At 47.2% G+C, this 15,280-nt stretch overlaps 2 protein-coding genes across 2 annotated transcripts in view; one reads left to right on the top strand and one right to left on the bottom strand.

Moving 5' to 3' along the window:
* The window catches only part of LOC147095880 (guanine nucleotide-binding protein-like 1), a 176,426-nt gene that overhangs the window by 93,973 nt on the left and 67,173 nt on the right, over window positions 1-15,280 (bottom strand). The gene's annotated exons all lie outside the window — the stretch shown is intronic.
* LOC147095882 (zinc-binding protein A33-like) overlaps window positions 1-15,280 on the top strand; it is a 37,259-nt gene that overhangs the window by 19,179 nt on the left and 2,800 nt on the right. The window lies entirely within an intron of this gene.

The following is a 15,280-nucleotide window of genomic DNA, read 5'->3' as shown; positions in this document are numbered from 1 at the left end:
TTCTATGGCCTCCGAGTCCCAGTCGGCGGACATCGGCGGCTACTGCGTGGTGACACTCGTAGTAGACGGGACCGTGTACGATCATTTTAAACTTCTGGTCCTGCCTGACCTCTGCGCTGCCGTCCTGCTGGGGTTAGATTTTCAGTGCCACCTTAAAAGTGTTACGATGGCGTACGGTGGACCCCTACCCCCACTCACAGTCCGCAGCCAGCAGCTTCCAAACTGCCCGCCGCGCACCAGGTGCAACCTCTCCACACTCAGAGTCACCCCCCACCAACTGTTTGCTAACCTCACCCCCGACTGTAAGCCCATCGCCACAAAGAGCAGGCGATACAGTGCCGGGGACAGGGTTTTCATTAAAACCGAAGTGGAGCGGCTCCTGAAAGAAGGGATTATTGAGGGCAGCACCAGCCCCTGGCGAGCCCAGGTTGTGGTCGTTAAGACCGGCGAGAAGCAGCGCCTGGTCATCGACTACAGCCAGACAATAAATCGCTACACCCTGCTGGACGCCTACCCACTCCCCCGTATAGCTGATATGGTCAACCAGATCGCGCAGTACCGCGTCTTCTCGACCATTGACCTGAAATCAGCGTACCACCAGCTCCCCATCCGCCCTGAGGACCGCCAGTACACTGCCTTTGAGGCAAACGGCCGCCTCTATCACTTCCTTAGGGTTCCCTTTGGCGTCACCAACGGGGTCTCCGTCTTCCAAAGGGAGATGGACCGGATGGTAGATCAAAATGCGTTGCAGGCCACTTTCCCATATCTGGACAATGTGACCATCTGCGGCCGTGACTTGCAGGACCATGACGCAAACCTCGAAAAATTCCTCCGCACCGCCCAACTCCTAAACCTGACATATAACAAGGAGAAGTGCATATTCCGCACAAACCGCCTCGCCATCCTTGGCTGTGTTGTGGAACACGGAGTCATCGGCCCCGACCCCGACCGGATGCGTCCCCTTATGGAACTTCCACTGCCCCACTGCCTCAAGGCCCTGAAGAGGTGCCTAGGGTTTTTCTCCTATTACGCCCAGTGGGTCCCCTACTATGCGGACAAGGCCCGTCCGCTGATCAAGTCCACCTCTTTTCCCTTGACGGCAGAGGCCCGCTTAGCCTTCCACCGTATCAAGGAGGACATTGCCAAAGCCACCATGCACGCAGTGGACGAATCCATCCCCTTCCAGGTGGAAAGCGACGCGTCTGACTTTGCCCTGGCCGCTACCCTCAATCAGGCGGGGAGACCCGTGGCCTTCTTTTCACGAACCCTCCAAGGCCCGGAGACCAGACACTCCGCTGTTGAGAAGGAGGCCCAGGCGATTGTGGAGGCTGTGCGTCATTGGAGGCACTACCTGGCCGGAAAACGATTTACCCTGCTCACTGACCAGCGTTCAGTTGCTTTTATGTTTAACAACAAGCAGAGGGGCAAAATCAAAAATGACAAGATCTTGAGGTGGAGAATCGAACTTTCCACCTACAACTACGAGATCTTGTACCGGCCCGGGAAGCTAAATGAACCCCCGGATGCGCTATCGCGTGGCACCTGCGCCAGCGCGCAGATCGATAGACTGCGGGCCCTCCACAATGACCTCTGCCACCCGGGGGTCACCAGGTTCTTCCACTTCATCAAGGCCCGCAACCTGCCTTACTCTATTGAGGAGGTCAGGACCATGACCAGGAACTGCCAAGTCTGCGCTGAGTGCAAACCGCACTTTTATAGACCAGACAGGGCCCACCTGATAAAAGCCACTCGCCCCTTCGAGCGCCTGAGCGTCGATTTTAAAGGGCCTCTCCCCTCCTCCGACCGCAATGTGTACTTCCTCAATATTATTGATGAGTACTCCCGTTTCCCGTTCGCCTTCCCCTGCCCGGACATGACCAGTGCCACGGTCATTAAATGTCTGAACAACCTCTTCACCCTGTTCGGCTTCCCCAGCTATATCCATAGCGACCGGGGCTCATCGTTTATGAGCGACGAACTCCGTCAGTACCTGCTAACTAGGGGTATTGCCACAAGCAGGACCACCAGTTACAACCCCCGGGGGAACGGACAGGTGGAAAGAGAAAATGCGACAGTTTGGAAGGCCGTCCTGCTAGCCTTAAAGTCTAGGGGCCTTCCAACCTCCCGCTGGCAGGATGTGCTCCCCGATGCGCTCCACTCTATTCGGTCACTGCTCTGCACTGCCACTAACGCCACCCCTCATGAGAAAATGTTTGTCTTCCCAAGGAAGTCCACATCGGGGACATCGCTACCGCCATGGCTGACGTCCCCAGGGCCGGTCCTACTGAGAAGACACGTGAGGACCCATAAAACGGACCCCCTGGTCGAGAGGGTCGACCTCCTCCACGCCAACCCCCAGTATGCTTACATCGCATACCCGGACGGGCGGGAGGACACAGTCTCCATAAGAGACCTTGCACCCTCGGGGGCCACAGTAACCCACTACCCACTACCACCCCCCCCCACGATCCGATATCCAGCCCCAGCAGACGGCAGGCCTGGGCCCCGCGACCCGCTCGACATCTACGAGGACGACACGCCTGTGCCACAGCCTACGCTGGACTCGACGCCGGAAACTTCACTACCCCTGCCGTCGCCACGCAGATCACAGCGGCAGACAAGACCTCCGGACAGACTCCAATACACTAACTTTTAATACACTTCACCCCGCCGGACTCAATTTTAAACAAGGGGTGAATGTGGTAAACCACTGTTTGTATTCCTGTTTGTCCTGTTTGTATTCCACTGTGTACATGCCTGGACATGCCTCGGCTGACTCCTCCCACAGGTCCTAGTATAAAGGTGACTGCTCCCCAGCCCTTGTATCCTGGACCGGTCGACCACTCGAGGCAGACCTCCATTCTGTTGTTAATAAAAGCCTTTGGTTACTCTTCTAACTCTCAGTCTTTTATGAGTAATTGATAGCGCATCACCTTATGCTTTCAATTTCAATATTTATTCTCGAGTTGTCTTGCTCCAAGACATAAAAATGCTTTAGGGAGGAGTTCAGTCACATCACAAGCTCACTGAAAACCTCAAACAACAGGGGAATGTCGTATCTGAATTTTGCCACATAATTGTGTAGCTCATACTTTAAAATGTGTTGGTTGATGGGACAGGTCCTGTTAGACCCGTAAAGCATGGTAGTTGCGGTAGTAGTGACACAGGAGGCACCTCCAAAATCACCTCATACTGGATTCGTACTGGTTTTTCCCACGCTCTGTTACCTACAAAACACAATTATTACAGTCACAGTTAAATTCAGTCTTACAATCATTTCAAGCGACATTACAGTTTCACATCTAATCAACAAATCATGGAATTAAAAGATTCTCCAGATCTCTCTTTTTTACTCGTATCCATCTTGTGGATATCATAGAAATAGTAGATGCAATGCTGATCATCTTCCAACATTCAATGGAATCTGGAACAGTACCCACGGATTGGAGGGTAGCTAATGTTACCCCACTATCCAAAAAAGGTGGTAGAGAGAAAACGGGGAATTACAGACCAGTAAGCCTGACATCGGTAGTGGGGAAAATGCTAGAGCCCATTATAAAAGATGTAATAGCAGAGCACTTGGAAAACAGTGACAGGATCGGACAAAGTCAACATGGATTTACAAAAGGTAAATCGTGCTTGACTAATCTACAGGAATTTTTTGAGGGTGTAACTGATAAAATAGATAAGGGAGAACCAGTGGATGTGGTGTATTTGGACTTTCAAAAGCCTTTCGCTAAGGTCCTGCATAAGAAATTAGCGTGTAAAGTTAAGGCACATGGGATTGGGGGCAAGGTATTGAATTAGATAGAGAGCTGGTTAGCAGACAGAAAGCAAAGAGTTGGAATAAACGGGTCTTTTTCCGAGTGGCAGACAGTGACTAGTGGGGTACCGCAGGGATCGGTCCTTGGACCCCAGCTATTCACAATATATATTAATGATCTAGACGAGGGAACTAGATGTATTCTCTCCAAGTTTGCAGACGACACAAAGCTGGGTGGGCGTGTGTGCTGTGAAGAGGATGCCGAGAAACTCCAGGATAATTTGGACAAGTTGGGTGATTGGGCAGAAGCATGGCAGATGCAATATAACGTGGATAGATGCGAGGTTATCCACTTTGGTGGCAAAAACAGGAAGGCAGATTATTATCTGAATGGCAATAGATTGGGAGAAGGGGAAGTGCAACGAGACCTGGGTGTCCTTGTGCACCAGTCGCTGAATGTAAGCATGCAGGTGCAGCAGGCGGTTAAGAAGGCAAATGGTATGTTGGCCTTCGTAGCGAGAGGGTTTGAGTACAGGAACAAGGATGTCTTGCTGCAGTTGTACAGGGCCTTGGTGAGACCACATCTTGAGTATTGTGTGCAGTTTTGGTCACCTTATCTGCGGAAGGATGTTCTTGCCATGGAGGGAGTTCAGCGAAGATTCACCAGGCTGATAACTGGGATGGCAGGAATGACGTATGAGGAGAGATTGGGTCGATTGGGCTTATACTCGCTGGATAAGCGGGATCTCATTGAAACTTATAAAATTCTGACAGGACTGGACAGACTAGATGCAGGAAGGATGTTCCTGATGGTCGGGGAGTCCAGAACCAGGGGTCACAGTCTAAGGATAAGGGGTAAGCCATTTAGGACAGAAATGAGGAGGAATTTCTTCATCCAGAGAGTGGTGAACCTGTGGAATTCTCTACCACAGAAGGCAGTAGAGGCCAATTCATTAAATATATTCAAGAAGGAGTTGGATATATTTCTTAAGGCTAAAGGGATGTGGGGAGAAAGCAGGGACAAGGTACTGAATTCGGATGATCAGCCATGATCTCATTGAATGGCGGAGCAGGCTCGAGGGGCCGACTGGCCTACTCCTGCTCCTATCTTCTATGTTTCTATGTTAATTCTTACTAAACATGACTTCTCCTTAGCCCTCAATTGTATGAATCCAAATTCCATGTAACTCTCCACTTCAACTTCAATTTCAATCCCTCTAACATGTACCAGTGTGTTTAACTCTATTCTGATTGTTTCATTAATTAGATAGTTTCTCGAATGAGTATGTGTCAATGCTTTAAAAGTTGTCTCACTCTCCTGAGCCACGTTTACTATTTCATTTCTTGCTGTTGTCAAGTAACTGAGAATGTCTGAGACCCGTTCTGCAGTGCAAATTCACCATGCATTTCTGGATGGTAATTGCCTCATACGTAACGAATCACATTTGCACACTCATACCGGTATCTCAATATCGTGCCACACATGCCATCCGATACAAGCCTTTCTCGGGCTTTCAGGTGTCTTATCAAAAGATTGTAGTCGTCTTGAGATCTTTGCTTATCTTCCTCTGCATGGTCCCGATGTCTTGGGTAGTGGCCAGACTATCAAATTCAGTTTTCTTAAAAGTTCATTAAAGGCAGGGAGACAAATGTCTCCAAGAGAAAGCTATCAATTTACTATTCTTAACTACACTTTCCTGACTTTCACGAGAAAGTTTTGCAAATTCCCATTCAGTAGTGTAATTCTCCTGTTTCAATTTAAACCCTCAATCACTTTCCTTTAATTACCATTTGTAGGGGGTGGTGTGTGCCCAGTCAGTTATGCCCCTGACTGCCTGTGAGTGGTTCAAATCGCTCCCACACCCCTGGGTTCTAGACACCGGACTTAGGTACAGGCGGCGATACAGAAAGTCAAGTAGACAAGTGGTTTGGTGTAAGAAAACCAAGATTTTATTTTAACAGAATAAAACAGCCTTATGAGAAGTTACTGGTATAAAATACAGGCATAAACAATTACACTTATTCAGGGAATGGGGAACACATGGCACATCGAGGGAAAAACAACTACATTAACAATCCCCTTATCCTTATCCCACCCCCTATACCTAACTAGATTAAGCTATGAGGGGCCAGGAATGCATGCTCACCAATCCAAAACCTGTTGCTTTAACAGTTGCGAGTTTGAGGTCTGGTCCTGCTGTCCTTTGGGGTATCCCGTCGCCACGTGGTCTCAGGGCGCAGTGCTGGAGTTGTTGCCGCGACACACCTTCCCTCTCCTCAGCCACTGTCGTTGTCTCGTTGCGATGGGTTCTCTTCTTCTTCTCCCTCGGGCGGTCGTTGGCGGTAACGTTGCGGTTGTGGGGTGGTTGGCGGTTTTACTGCTAGTTTGATTTTACTACCCAAGCGTCAAACGCCAGCATATTTGGTGCGGCGTGGACACCCACGTCTAATGCCAGCTTATTCGCAGTGTTTAATAGCCAACTTATTCTCACTGTCCATACATACACTGCTAAATTCTTCCCCAAACGCCAGCTTATAACTAGGCATTTGGCTTTTACCAATGCGTCTTCTGCTGCCCTTCTCTGCTCTTGTCGGGTCTTTACCCTCTTCTTCGTCTCATCTCGTTTCGTGGCCCGTGTGTCCTGTATGACTTTGGACTCGGGTCTCGTTCCCCTCCCGCAGTTGGTATGGATGTCCTTGGTTGTTAAAAAAAGTGCGGGGAGCGAGAAGAGAACCCGCCACGAGGCCAGGGCACGAGTATGAGCAGTAGCGGCCCAAGACCAAACAAGAGGCCAGAATCAAGCGAGCGATTGCTACTGATGGGCCTCCAATTATACCCGTTTCTTCCACTCCTTATCTGTGCGCCAAATCAGGTCAGTTCATTGTTTCACTTTTGGCGGGCTGTTTTAAATGATTATGCCAATCTAAGTTAACTGGCTTTAGATGGCCGTTTATCGCACCTGATGGCCCCGATGTCCGGGTTGTACTGTCATTAATGTATTGTAATCGGCCTGTCCAGCCTTGGTGGCTCCCTTGAGCTGTTTCCGATTATTTATGCAGACAAACTAATGGCCTTATGCTTAGGCCTAACTGGGCTTGATCTGTTTCGATCTGATGCAATGCATATTCAGTGTTTGCCTAGCTGTCTGGCTTTTCAAACACAAAGTCCTTGCCACAGAAATGCATTTTAAGTTTCGGTTTCCCAAAGCTGCCTGCTTGTGCTGCAGAGTCCATGCTTTTAAAATCTTACAGGCTTTTGGTCATGAGGTGCGGACGCCATCTTTTTGGGTACCCTTTTTAAATTGTCCATACAGGGTCCCTTTTATTAATAACCTTGGGGGAATGTGGGAATTTTGAGAACCTTACACATTCATATCTAATTCATGAGTCCTGGAGATACTTTACTATCCAGTACAATATTTAAGATAGAAAACTTAGATCAAACGTTCTCACTTGATACAAGTTATTAACACATTTTTATTTATCATTATTTTAGAGGATCTTTTATTTTCCCAAAAGTAACCAAATATATAGGGCTGGATTTTGCTACGGGGGCGGGTTGGAGGTGGGAAACCCACATTCGGGCTTGTTGTCCCGCCTCCATGGAGATGTGGCCAACCCACTGGATTTTCCTCTGATTGACCTTGTTGAGCCCGCCCTGTGGGCTCAGCAGGCCAATTAAGGGCCACCCGGCAACAGGTGACGTCAGAGATTGACATTTCATCTGTCAAAAGCTTTTGGCAGATGAAATATCAGTGTTTAACAGCTGTTTGAAGCTGTCAAGCACTGAAAAACTGCTAATTCAGCCTCAGTCCTTTCTCAGGATAACTTTAAAATCATTTTGCTGCAGAAACCAAGAAGCTGATTTTTTTTTTTAAATCGGAGCTTCTGTGATTCTTGCAGCCGACTCCCGACACCGGAATGCAGGACTCCTGTAAAGGTAAGTAAAAGTAAGTTAAACTTATTTAAACACTTGCAAAACACTTACCTTTGCACTCCTGCACCCCTCACTCACCTGAACACTGGGCATCTCGACCCCTCCAAGACCTCAGACCCACGTCCCACCTCGAAAACTTTTCGTGGTTTGGAGCTGTCGGGAAGCCCACAAACCAGCAATAAAAATCGCGAAAAGGCAAAAAACTACCTGTTAACTACCTGTTAACAGGCAGTTTAATTGCCTTTAATCCCTTCCCGCCTCTGGGAGTCGGGTTCCAGCACTTGTCGGCAACCCGACTCCTATGAAATTGACATGGAGGCGGGTTGGAGGCGGGATGGGGTCGGGACCCCCGGATCTCCGATTTTTATCGCCCGCACGCCTCCAACCCGACTCCAGGGGCTTAGGAAAATCCAGCCCATAGTGTCTGAGTAAATTTTGTCATTTCAAAATTATCCCAAAACCCAAACAGCAGTATCAATGTTCAATTTCATTTCTATCAATTTATCTTATCAATTCCAATTTCAGAAACAAGTGATTTCCAGGCTAGGTGGCTAACACAGTGTTTTAACATTAGAGACAGAAGTGCTGCAATTAGTTTACAAGATAACTTCCATATAACAAAAGAAAGAAGAGAATCCATTGTGACTCTGCTTAAGAGCCCAAGGGGTTAATTTATCAAATCATAAATTTCCTTCTGTCACTGTGGGGAAATATTAACTTAAAATTAAGAAACTTCAATTTAATAATGTCCAATATCTTTAAATTTCATTCAGCAATACTAAAGTTGTTGCTTGGTGAACTTAAACAGTTATCAGTGGAAAGGGTTAACTCCTTTGCAGGTTTTTAGAAGGTGGAGCGCAACATTATCAGGTGCACGCAATTGCTTCACTTCACGTAAATTTTTAAAAAACTTTCCCGATCGAAAAGACAGTTGTGTTTTCACACTTTAACTGAACGTGAACAGAACAGATAAAACAACACAAAATAGTACATGCTTGCTGAAAATAGTAATTATGTCACATTTCTTATTGTCCTTTCTTCGGATGCCTTTCCAAAATACTGTAAAAACATTGAATATAACTGGAGAAAAATTAGTTTTTCATATTTAAATAAATCAAATCAAACTGCTTTGGAAACTTTCACCATAGCAACCGCGACTCCAAGGTTAAATCTTAGACTGAAACTTAATCTTTTGTTAAACAAACTTTTTGTTGTTCTTCTCAGTTTTTACACACCAGCTTAACTTAAATTGTATTAGTTTTTTTCCCAATTATTGTGGCACAATCTTATTCACACGTTCTTAAAACTTCCAAAATCCAAGACAAGACAAAAGTTTTTAAACACTTTTAACACAGAGAAGTGGGTGGCGCTAAAACATACATAACAGAGTCTTTCTTTTAAAGACAGACTTTTCAGACAAAAGAAATCCTGTAACTTCTTAAACATTCATAGTCAGGACAACATTCACACTTTAACACACATTTTCATACAAACTGAAATTCCAGCATTTTTTAAGGTTCCTTTCACTCAGCAAATCTTGTGTTTTATTTGTCTCAGCACAGACATTAATAACTTCCATGTTGGTAAAATTTTAGGTTCCTCTCTTTTTTTTCCCTTTTAAATCGGCATCTTAGCAACTTAGGGGTTACTTGAGTTCTAGTTAGGACATTAACTGGTTTCTCAATGTATGTGGAACCGTCCAGCGGAGGTTTTTCCATGTCACTATCCTCAAAATTGGGGTGGTAATTCCGGAATGCCACTATACATTGCCTTAGCTCTGTTGGGCATGTTTGTGGGTTAACTGGTCCAAATTGCTGGACACATGCCTGTAACTCTGCATAGTTCAGGGGCTGGGATCGTTCATAAGTACCTGCCCACAACATTCCCGGAGGGCCTGCCGCTGCTGGTACTGCTTGTCTTGGTTGAGCCTGGATATCTATCGCAGCTGGTGCTGGTGGTGCATTAGGAATCAATTGGGTGCGGGTCAGAACATTAACTGGGGCTTTAACTGGTGCAGGCTCATTCACTGAGGTTTTTATATTATTAGCATAGGCTGGGGACCTCACAGCCAAGTCAATGGTGGCATACGAGAAGGGGGCCTGTTGGGAAGGGGATACCAAGGGAGAGCATAGCTCTCCGCTTAACCTCTCGTATTGTTGATCATAACTCCCGGGGGAGTCTATTCCCGTGACTGCCGCTATTACAGCCCGTTGTTTCCCCAACTGTTTTTCTAATTGTTGTATAGTATTGTGGCATCGTTGGTGGTCTAACTCCCTGTGGGGGCGCTGAAGAGCCTCTCTCAGGGCCCCTCATGAATCATTTAATTGACTGATCAGGCAGTCATTATCTTTTGTTAAGAAGGCTATTTAGCTTCTAGCCTCCTCAAGATTCTGCATTGCAGTGCCGGCGTGAATGGTGTTAATATACTGTTGCTTCATTACTGCTGCCGAGGCACCGACCTGTCCCTGAAATATTTCATTCCTGTTTTTTAACTGTATGGCTTCTTTCTCCCATTTTGACTTTTCACTCTGTAATGTTAGATTCTCCTCTACAAGCCGTGACTTTTCACCCATTAATGTTAGATTCTCATGTATCAACCGTAGTTTGTCTTTTTCTCATTTATCCTGATCATCTTCCATCTCTAGGAAGGGTTCTTTATCTTGTTCTACACAATATACTGCGGCATAGGTCATTAGCTGCGCTGCCCTATCCAGCTTCCATTTCTTCTCCTTAACTTGCTTTTCAATGAACGCAACAACATCCTCGAAAGATACTCACATCCTTTGTTAGACATTCTACTATCAACGTCTGCAACTGTGCATCATTGCATTTCTTCATTAACTTCGCTTTATAGTCTACAAAAAAATTCTCACTCAACATTCTTACTGTATGTTGAATATCTGTTAGATAACCTAAACTTCCACAAGAACTTTCGTTGATCAGATGAAATCCAAGCGAAAATCCAAATGCCTGCTTTATGCACCATAGACCTGTTTTCAGTTAATAGTCACGGCCCCATGTTGGGCATCAATCTGTAGCTTTCAGAAGCTCTTATAATAATTTGTCCGTGACTACACAAACCACTCTGGGTACAGGTATATTGTGTATAAGTATAACAGGTTTATTCAGCATTAAACATCCAGTACAAAGAAGTAATAGTAACAAGGAGATAGTCACAGTCTGTTCATTGAACCTCGGCGTTCCTTCCGAGTGACTGGGGCGCAAGTCTCCTGATGTAAGTTGCTGTGTTCCATTGACCGATGCTCGCTTCCTTGGTATCTTGTTGTGTTCCGTTGACCGATGCGCGCTTCCTTGGGATCTTGCTGTGTTCCATTGACCGATGCTCGCTTCCTTGGAATCTTGCTGTGTTCTGTTGACCGATGCTCGCTTCCTTGGAATCTTGCTGTGTTCTGTTGACCGATGCTCGCTTCCTTGGGATCTTGCTGTGTTCTGTTGACCGAAGCTCCTATCAATCTCTGGTTACACGGTGCGCGCTTTCGATGTTCAAAACCTGTATCTTTAAACCCTTTTTCCTCTCGTTTTGCCTACGTGGCAGCAATTAACCCTCTGACACCTGGTAAAAAGTGTTGCTTCCCTCGTTAGCCATCTTATGACCTTGTTGATACTACTGAATTTTTCTCTATACATAACAAAGTACCCTTATCTCAGATGCTCACTTTTCACAGAACACTCTCTAGAATGTTGACAGAACAGTCTGCCCATCCTATAGCTGTACCAATGAAGGATGTCTCCAACTCTTATCTCTTTCTCTAGTTTTTATCTCTTTAAGCATAATATTGCTGAATTCCTCGTCTCCATAAACTTAGCACAACATTCCGTTACTTCAGTAATTGGAAACAGAGGTTTTTAGTCAGGTTGGTATAATCCCATCCTGCTTTGCTCTCAGCATTCGCCATTTTATACAGGCTATTAGGCTTTTAACGTACAATTTCACATATTATAGTTATATTAAAATGGTTATAGAATCTTAATAATGTTTACTAAATCCTACAGGTACACCCTAGCCTACCAATAGATCAGTCAAGCATTTTCCACCTTAGGGTATATGTGAGAAGATGAGCTTCGCCTAGAGGTAGGCAGGAACTCTGAGTCATGTAGGAGGGAAGGTGTGAGGCTCCGAGGACTGAGTGGAGTTTAATTGGTGCAAGTCCTGTTTACCTCCTATCACAACAGGTTAGGTGGGATAGACAGGATGATTCAGGGAGGAGTAGCCGATCCTGGAGTGTGTCTGGTGTCGGTTCAAGTAGAAGGTGAATTCCTTCTCTTTGGGATGTGGGCCCGCCATACATCCTCTAGGCCCAGGACACTACTTGATATCGGATTGCTCCGGCTGCTTGTCCTCATGTCCTGTGTCCGCTGGGAACTTGTCCTGTTTGGAGTAAAGAGCACAGTTTGCGTCTCCACTCCTGGTTCCTGTGCTTTTTTAAAATTTGTTTATGGGATGTGGGCATTGCTGGCAAGGCCAGCATTTATTGCCCATCCCTAATTGCTCTTGAGAAGGTGGTGGTGAGCCACTTTCTTGAACTGCTGCAGTCCGTGTGTTGAAGCTACTCCCACAGTGCTGTTAGCTAGGGAGTTCCAGGATTTTGATCCAACGATGATGAAGGAACGGCTGATATACTTCCACGTTGGGATGGTGTGTGACTTGGAGGGGAACTTGGAGGTGGTGGTGTTCCCATGCGCCTGCTGCCCTTGTCCTTCTAGGTGGAAGAGGTCGCGGGTTTGGGAGGTGCTGCCGACGAAGCCTTGGCGAGTTGCTGCAGTGCATCTTGTAGATGGTACACACTGCAGCCACAGTACGCCAGTGATTGAGGGAGTGAATGTTTATGGTGATGGATGGGGTGCCAATCAAGTGGGCTGCTTTGTCCTGGATGGTGTCGAGCTTCTTGAGTGTTGTTGGAGCTGCACTCAGCCTGGCAAGTGGGGAGTATTCCATCACACTCCTTACTCATGCCTTGTAAATGGTAGAAAGGCTTTGGTGAGTCAGGAGGTGAGACAATCACCACAGAATACCTAGCCTCTGACCTGCTCTTGTTGCCACAGTATTTATGTGGCTGGTCCAGTTAAGTTTCTGGTCAATGGTGACTCCCAGGATGTTGATGGTGGGGTACTCGGTGATGGCAATGCCGTTGAATGTCAAGGAGCGATGGTTAGACTCTCACTTGTTGGAGATAGTCATTGCCTGGCCCTTCTGTGGCGCGAATGTTACCTGCCACCTATCAGCCCAAGCCTGAACATTGTCCAGGTCTTGTTGCATGCGGGCATGGACTGCTTCATTATCTGAGGAGTTGTGAATGGTGCTGAACACTGTGCAGTCATCAGCGATCATCCCCATTCCTGACCTTATGTTGGAGGGAAGGTCATTGATGAAGCAGCTGAAGATGGTTGGGCCTAGGACACTGCCCTGAGGAACTCCTGCAGCGATGTCCTGGGGCTGTGATGATTGGCCTTCAACCACGATAACCATCTTCCTTTGTGCTAGGTATGACTCCAGCCAGTGGAGAGTTTTCCCCCCGATTCCCATTGACTTCAGTTTTACTAGGGCTCCTTGATGCCACACTCGGTCAAATGCTGCCTTGATGTGAAGGGCAGTCACTCTCACCGCACCTCTGGAATTCAGCTCTTTTGTCTATGTTTGGACCAAGGCTGCAATGAGGTCAGAACCGAGTGGTCTTGGCGGAACCCAAACTGGGCATTCGTGAGCAGGTTATTGGTGAGTAAGTGCTGCTTGATAGCGCTGCCGATGACACCTTCCATCACTTTGCTGATGATTGAGAGTAGACTGATGGGGTGGTAATTGGCCAAGTTGGATTTGTCCTGCTTTTTGTGAACTAGACATACCTGGGCAGTTTTCCACATTGTCAGATAGATGCCAGTGTTGTAGCTGTACTGGAACAGCTTGGCTAGAGGCGCGGCTAGTTCTGAAGCACAAGTCATCAGCATGATAGCCGGGATGTTGTCGGGGCCCATAGCCTTTGCTGTATCCAGTGCGCTCAGCTGTTTCTTGCTATCACGTGGAGTGAATTGAATTGGCTGAAGACTGGCTTCTGTGGTGGTGGGGACCTCAGGAGGAGGCCGATATGGATCATCCACTCGGCACTTCTGGCTGAAGATGATTGCAAACGCTTCAGCCTTGTCTTTTGCACTCATGTGCTGCGCTCCACCATCATTGAGGATGGGGATATTCATGGAGCCTCCTCCTCCCGTTAGTTGTTTAATGGTCCACCACCATTCACGACTGGATATGGCAGGCCTGCAGAGCCTTGATCTGATCCGTTGATTGTGGGATCGCTTAGCCTTGTCTATAGCATGCTGCTTCCGCTTTTTAGCATGCAAGTAGTCCTGTGTTGCAGCTTCCCCAGGTTGGCACCTCATTTTTAAGTACGCCTAGTGCTGCTCATGGCGTGCTCTTCTACACTCCATATTGATCCAGGGTTAGTCCCCTGGCTTGATGGTAATGGTAGGGATATGCCAGGCCATGAGGTTACAGATTGTGGTGGAACACAATTCTGCTGCTGCTGATGGCCCACAGCGCCTCATGGATGCCCGGTTTTGAGCTCCTAAATCTGTTCTGAATCTATCCCATTTAGCACGGTGGCAGTGCCACACAACACGATGGAGGGTGTCCTTAGTGTGAAGATGGGACTTTGTCTCCACAATGATTGTTCAGTGGTCACTGCTACTGTTATGGACAGATGCATCTGCGACAGGTAGATTGGCGAGGACAAGATCAAGAAGTTTTCTCCCTCGTGTTGGTTCTCTCACCACCTGTCGCAGGCCCAGACTGGCAGCTATGTCCTTCAGGACTCAGCCAGTAGTGGTGCTACCGAGCCACTCTTGGTGATGGATATTGAAGTCCCCCCACCCAGAGTACATTCTGTGCCCTTGCTACTCTCAGTGCTTTTTCCAAATGGTGTTCAACATGGAGGAATACTGATTCATCAGTTGAGGGAGGGCGGTAGGTGGTAATCAGCAGGACGTTTCCTTGCCCATGCTTGACCTGAAGGCATGAGACTTCATGGGGTCCAGAGTCAATGTTGAGGACTCCCAGGGCCACTCCTTCCCAACTGTATACCACTGTGCCATCACCCTTGATGGGTCTGTCCTGCCGGTGGGACAGGACGTACCCAGGGATGGTGATGGAGGAGTTTGGGACATTGGCTGAAAGGTATGATTCTGTGAGTATGACTATGGGACAGCGCTCCCAATTTTGGCACAAGTCCCCAGATGTTGGTGAGGAGGACTTTGCCAGGTCGACTGAGCTGGCTGCGCCGTTTCCATGTCCGTAGCCAATGCCAAGGTCGATGCGGGGTGGTCAATGCGGTTTCATTTTTATTATGTTTTTTAGTGGTTAGTTACAACTGAGTGACTTGCTGGGCCATTACAGAGGACAGTTAAGAGTCAACCACATTGCTGTGGGTCTGGAGTCACATGTAGGCCAGATCGGGTAAGGACGACAGATTTTCTTCCCTAACGGGCATTAGTCAGCCACATAGGTTTTTAACAACAATCCGATAGTTTCATGGTTATTCCAGATTTTTATTTAACTGAATTTAAAT

The sequence above is a fragment of the Somniosus microcephalus genome, unplaced genomic scaffold (genome assembly GCF_052327205.1).
Source record: "Somniosus microcephalus isolate GS21.2 unplaced genomic scaffold, FLI_Smic_1.0 unresolved_chr1, whole genome shotgun sequence".
Classification (NCBI taxonomy): Eukaryota; Metazoa; Chordata; class Chondrichthyes; order Squaliformes; family Somniosidae; genus Somniosus; species Somniosus microcephalus.
The sequence above is the reverse complement of the archived record's forward strand: the minus strand, read 5'-3'. Positions and strand labels throughout refer to the sequence as shown.